This window comes from Telmatherina bonti, assembly GCF_933228915.1.
Source record: "Telmatherina bonti genome assembly, chromosome: 7".
In the NCBI taxonomy this organism is placed as follows: Eukaryota; Metazoa; Chordata; class Actinopteri; order Atheriniformes; family Telmatherinidae; genus Telmatherina; species Telmatherina bonti.
Window position 1 is genome coordinate 33,575,144 of NC_136625.1, and position 6,055 is coordinate 33,581,198.

At 39.9% G+C, this 6,055-nt stretch overlaps 1 protein-coding gene across 1 annotated transcript in view; it reads left to right on the forward strand.

Moving 5' to 3' along the window:
* Positions 1–4,012: 4,012 nt before the first annotated feature.
* Positions 4,013–6,055, forward strand: part of LOC306758801 (Y+L amino acid transporter 2) — a 20,883-nt gene continuing 18,840 nt past the window's right edge. The window contains exon 1 of the mRNA XM_079244191.1: positions 4,013–4,190. The gene's annotated coding sequence lies outside the window, so the exon portion shown is untranslated. The remainder of the gene's footprint in view (positions 4,191–6,055) is intronic.

Below are 6,055 nucleotides of genomic sequence, written 5' to 3' on the forward strand. Positions count from 1 at the left end.
TCCTGCAAAGCGCAGCAGAAAAGTCCATCTAGCAATAAGAGTCACGTGAACACCCGACAAAAGAAGAAAGATGCTCTTTTACATCACCAGAGTCAAACGATTCAGACTGCATTAGTTCTTTTATTTAACATTTTATGCATTTGATTAAGTTATTTATATTTCCTCTGTAAGTTACAGGTTTCAAACTTATTTTTATGATACTCTTCCTCTTCTTTAGGCCGTGTTTTTGTAATGTGTGTACAACAGATTCCTCCCGGTTACCCTGCCGTGCTGACATAGTGCTGCCTTCCCAGAGCATATAAGGTTATTCCTGTGATAAGGTATCGTGTTTTCATGAATTAACTTTACGGCCCGAATCCAGCAGCAGAACCTGCGTTCATTCAGCAAAAGAACAAGTCGAATGTTAGTTTAGAAGTGTTGCCAGGATTTGGTTGCTTTATTTATTTTGCTTTTTTGTAAGATAAAAGACCGAGCTGAAGCTTGACTGGAGGAACGAGGCGGTTGTAACGTAACACCCAACAGGAGAGGGAGGCGCGCATGTCTGCACGCTCTGTTTTATCCAGGTTTAAAGTGGACCAAAACGACCCGCAGACTCTTTTCTTTTGGTCCGCTTTTCCTTATTGTTCAGTCTAGAGTTGCCTTTAATCCTGAAACTAAATCATTGGATCTCTTTACTTAACTCGTTACAAGTCATCCTGCAAAAAACACAAAAGATGAACCAATAATCTCAGTTTGTTACCCTTAAATCGTGCAACTTTTTCTACTGTAGCTGGTAATTATTGTTTGTATTTACATCGTTGTTCTCTCGTTATGGTGGTCTCACGGCTCGATACTGTTAATTGCAAAAAATAAACCTCCTCCTACAAGACAGTAGCAACAGTTTATGTGTTTAAAGTTTATCTAGAGGCTTGACAGGATGGCCTTGGTGTGTAGCAGCGCTGTAATTTTCAGATTTAAAAGATCATTTAAAGGAATATTTTTATTTTCTGAACGCATCTCTAAAAAAACATCCGAATTGGCTGAATTTACTTTACTTTACTGTTCGGTTCTGGTATTTATGATGCGTTTATGCGTGTGTACAGCTGGTCACGTCCTCATTTCTGCCTCCACTTCCTCAAACAGGTGCTCGCATGACGACAGTGTAGCTGCGGCATTTACAGACGAGTCTTTCTGTACGGTCGTCGCACAACGACCTTGACGCAGGCCATGATTAGTCCCACACGGTTGCGGCCCAGCGAGCTCTGTGTGCTTCCACGTGTTGGGCATGCACTGCCTTGTCTCTAAACCAAGAGAAAAAATGTCTGTGCCTCATTTTTGACTTTTTGTCTCAACTTAATTGACATTGAAAAGCCTTTTCAACACATATCAAGTAAATCTGAGTGAAATGCCACAAATTTGATCGTCTGTATATGTTGTATCATATTTTGTACTGTAGATGTTCCATCTTTTTTACGTGTATATGTATATATATTCTGATGTTTATTGGTTTTGTTTACTATTGATTTTACATGATAGAAAATTAGACTATAAGGAGTCATCATCAGTGTCATGCAGGTTATACAGCAGTAAAGTGTGATGGACAGCCCAGCTGATGTCTGAAACATGAACGCTGTATCTCCATCCTCATTAAACAAAAGGGAAATCCGTTTTTAATCTGTTGCTTTTGTCTTTGTTCATGTGATCAAACAACGTGAACATGGATGACAACACGAAGAAAAGTCAATGAGTTTCATCAGCAAAGAGAAATGAATTTATTTCAGGTTTTAGTGACTGACTCTGTGTTTTAGCTGCAGGGGTTAAACAGGGCCGACTCTAGATGTTTGATGGGGGGGCCGAGCACAGACACAAACCAGGAAAAGGGAGCCCCCCCTCCCCCGTAAAACAACATCTGAAGCTGAAGCAGATCTGTATTTAAAACAACTGATTGTTTATTTACAATTTCTCATCTCATGTCAACAGTGGGGCAGAATTTCTAAAAACAAATGGACACTTTTTATAATTTATCATGGACTGTATATAAAAGGTGGGCGGAGCCTCCGTGACGTCATCCGTAGGTTTGTGAAGAGCTGAATTGAAGCTCATTGGGCGGTTACTGGCATTGCCATCCTGGCAGCGTGATGCGTGTCGTCTTTCCCAGAAAATACAAAAGTGAACAAAGAGGTGGAGCTGAGAGGGGGGCTTTGAGCGTCATGGTGGATGATTGACATCTAGCGAACCCCAACCTGCCTGTAGCTGAGAGCTAACTGAGCTAATGGGAGCTAACGAGAGCTTAGGCCTGCCTAACACAGATAGGCTAAAGCAAAATCATGCTGTTAACGGCTAAAAAACATCATTGTTCTACATTCAATCTTCTTGAAGCGGGAGATCAGCTACCTGTCAATCAAAAGAACACATTCCTAATTATGCTGAATTTTTGGGTGAAATTGGTTATAAAAGGATAAGTTGTAAAAAAAGATTCACTCCCTCCACAGTTGTCATGAAGGTAAACCTGACCTATTAAACCGAAAATGGATTGTTGAACCAGGCTGTAAACATGTTTATTTCTGCTGTGAAGTTGGTCTTTTTAACATGGGAGTCTATGGAGATTTGCTCTGTTTTGAAGCCCCTAGTGGATGAAGGGGGAAACAGCAACATTTGGTACTTTCACATAAACAACAGAGGTGCCAGAGGTTGCTCATTTTAATTTATGCATATGTCATTCACACATTCTTGTTACTACCAAAGGTGACCAGAAAAGTTCATTAGTGTTTTCTCACTGAATGCAGATTATTTCATTAATTCCTTTAAAATGGTTTAACATCAAGCTAAAGGAAAAAGAATTATTAGAGATTGCAAAAAGTTATTTTAACCTGCCAAGACGCCTCTAAAACATATTAAATCTCAATTTTATCATCTGCCCGTCTTATTGACAAAAAATAAAAAATCGAGATACCATGAGACATTGTCTGTCTTCCAGAGCATATTAAAGATCACTCTGTTGTGTTTGGGACAATGAATGATAAAAATCTATGCTGCCCCCAATTTCACATTTATACAAATATACATCTTTTTCTGCAATGAAGAACAACCTACAGAGCTGTCAAATATGCCAGGGATGTCACCGACATACAGCTTTTTTCTGGCTAACTCCTCATTTAATATATAGTTGACCAATCAGACGCAGGCTGCAGGCAGGACAGAGGGCGGCGCTTTCTCTGTTCGCCTGTTTTTGGCAAAGGCTGATCTGAGAGGATCAATGCTAAAGGGGGTTTGTGAAAAATGCTTACTTCTTGCCCTTCTGGACTTGCTTATAAAAATAAATTAGACTGGAAAATATACATAATATAGCCACTAAACTAGATCCGTTTCTATTGCTGTAATACAGACTGAGGAAAATACAAATTTATTAATTATATTCCACTCATCTGGTGCAAAACAGCTGAAAAGACAGAAAGAAAATCAGTCCTGACAGCTAAAACTGGCCCATTAAACCCACAAGGACAGACTGGAGATGCCATATATATATATATATATATATATATATATATATATATATATATATATATATATATATATATATATATATATACGTATTAATTAATTAATTATATCTCGTATCATTAATGGTAGAGGATTCGGAAATGTGCTGACTTGGAACTGGGATCCAGCTAAATATTCCACAGTTTTTGTTTGTTCTTCTTCAATTAGCCCAAGTTGTCAAACCATCTGCTCCATTTTCCCATTCTACCAGTCCCTACCCTCCTAATGTTTCCAGGCCCCCCCCCAGGGGGGGCCCAACCCCCAGTTTGAGAACCACAAATCTGAAGGCACAGTAACGTATCCTAGCAACTGGCAGTGATACTGATCAGTTTGGTATCAGAGGATGCTCAGTAACAGTGCCCATCACAGAAAGTTCCACGACTGTTATGTCCTGAGCAGCAGCTCGGCTCTCCCTGCGTAGCTGTTGTTGGCTCCATGGGGGCAGGAACAGAGTCTGTCCGTCTCTGAAAATAGCTCAGGGGGGAACACGAGAGTGCACTACGTCTGCTGGTTGGAAAACACAAGATGTGCCGGCTTGCAGGGATTGCAACATCAACCGACTGTCGCTACTTCTCAGATGTGATCTGAGCAGCGTTTGCAGCTCAGAGGGGAATCACCGACACCCCAGAAACTCCACATGTAGAGAGGAACTGGTCTACTGTGTGGACTGGGTAAGATGGGTTTTAGCTCTTTTGTACTGTAAGGACTAACTTTATTCATGTCCAACACTGTGATACTATTTGTGGAGGTGTGTGTGTGTGTGTGTGTTTGGGGGTAGGTATGACCTTTCCAGGCTTTCTAGACATAAACCTGTTGTTTAGTCTTAAGACAGAAACCTTTTAGGAAACTAAACAAGTAGACAAATCCTGAAAAAAACTTTCCAGTTCTGGATTATTTGGCTTGATGGCTTTTAGAGTTCAAAAAGTGTGTAACTTTCTAGTCTGCATTTCTAAAGAAGCTCCTGTATAAATCTAAATATGCACATCAGTCTAATTTTACAGGTGTTATGTTGTATCTGACCAGAAACACGACCACCAGACGGCTCTAAGCTCAAATAATGGAGATTATTCAGGAAAAGAGGAGAAGAAGAAATGAAAAAAAGAGGAAAATGATGAGTACTCATAGACTGCATGTGAAAAAATGAACCTATAGATTTCTAAAGAACTAATTTGGCTGTTCATGCCGTCGCCATCTTGGCAGCATCATGCGTGAAGTCTCTCGCTGAAAATACAAAAATGGGTAAAGAGGTGGAGCTGAGAGGGGGACTATGGCGTGGAGGCAGATGATTGACATCTATTAAACTCTGACCTGCTTGTTGCTAACAGCTAACTAAGCTAACCCTGAGCTAACAGAGGTAGGCAGGCTAAAGCTAAATCACGCTGTTGGCTAGTTAAAATGTTGTGTTGCACTCTGCCTTCTTGCAGTACATGTCACTCAAAAGGACACACCCCTCTTGTAGAATTTCTTGATTAAATTGGTTATAAAATGATGAATTCTAAAAAAAAAACATTCACTCCCCCCATAGTTGTCATGAAGGTAAACCTGACCTATTTAACCTAAAATGGATTTTTGAACGAGGCTGTAAACACGTTTATTTCTGCTGTGAAGTTGGCCTTTTTAACATGGGGATTTGCTCTGTTTTGGAGCCCCTAGTGGATGAAAGGGGAACTGCAGTTTTTGTCTAGCCTGCACGTATGTGATGAGACCTACATCCCTGTGTTCCCAGCTTCAAGCTCTTTTTATACTTCTTCTCCTACAAACAGCAGAGTGGAGAACAACAGGAAGAATTATGTGTGAGAAAGAAGAAGTGTAACAATGTGTTAATGGTCAAAAAAGGAAGTTCACTAATGTGTGACTTGATATAAATGGAAGTGTTTGGGATATCTGAAGCTGATCGTTGGATCCTGAACAAGGCCAGCTCTAGGAATGCATACTTGTGGGGGGCAGGCAGATATGTGAAGGGGGCATCATGCGTGTGCACTTCACGCTTGTGCTGTTTTTGTTGTTATTGTTTTTTGTAAGTGTTTTCTTAATGGGACTGTTAGGGTCTGGCACTCTAAAGAAATGGATTGCACTTTGTCAGGCCTCGAACCAAAGACCTGTCCAGCTTGGGTGTCCCACCAGAAACTGAAGCTCCTGCTGGTATAGCTCTTAGGGTCACTGAGGCACGCAAACCCTCCGACCACAATAAGATGGTAATCCCTCAGAGCGGGAAAGGAATAAAAAAATTATAGATACATGAAAATAATTTAAAAAAAAAAAAGAGAAATATCAATGATCAAAGTTTTAACAACCAACAACAAAACAAATGTCTCATTAGATAGCCAAATAACAATAAACTAAACTATTAAACTAAGCTGAAATAGTTAGGCCTATCACAAACAACAAAAACAGGGCAGAACATCAAACTCCAAACCACAATAAGGTGGCATTCCCTCCGAGGGGAAACGAAATATACAAATAATAGATACATTAAAGTAAGGAAAAAAATTACAAATACCATTCATCAAAGTTTTAACAGCTAACAACATAATAC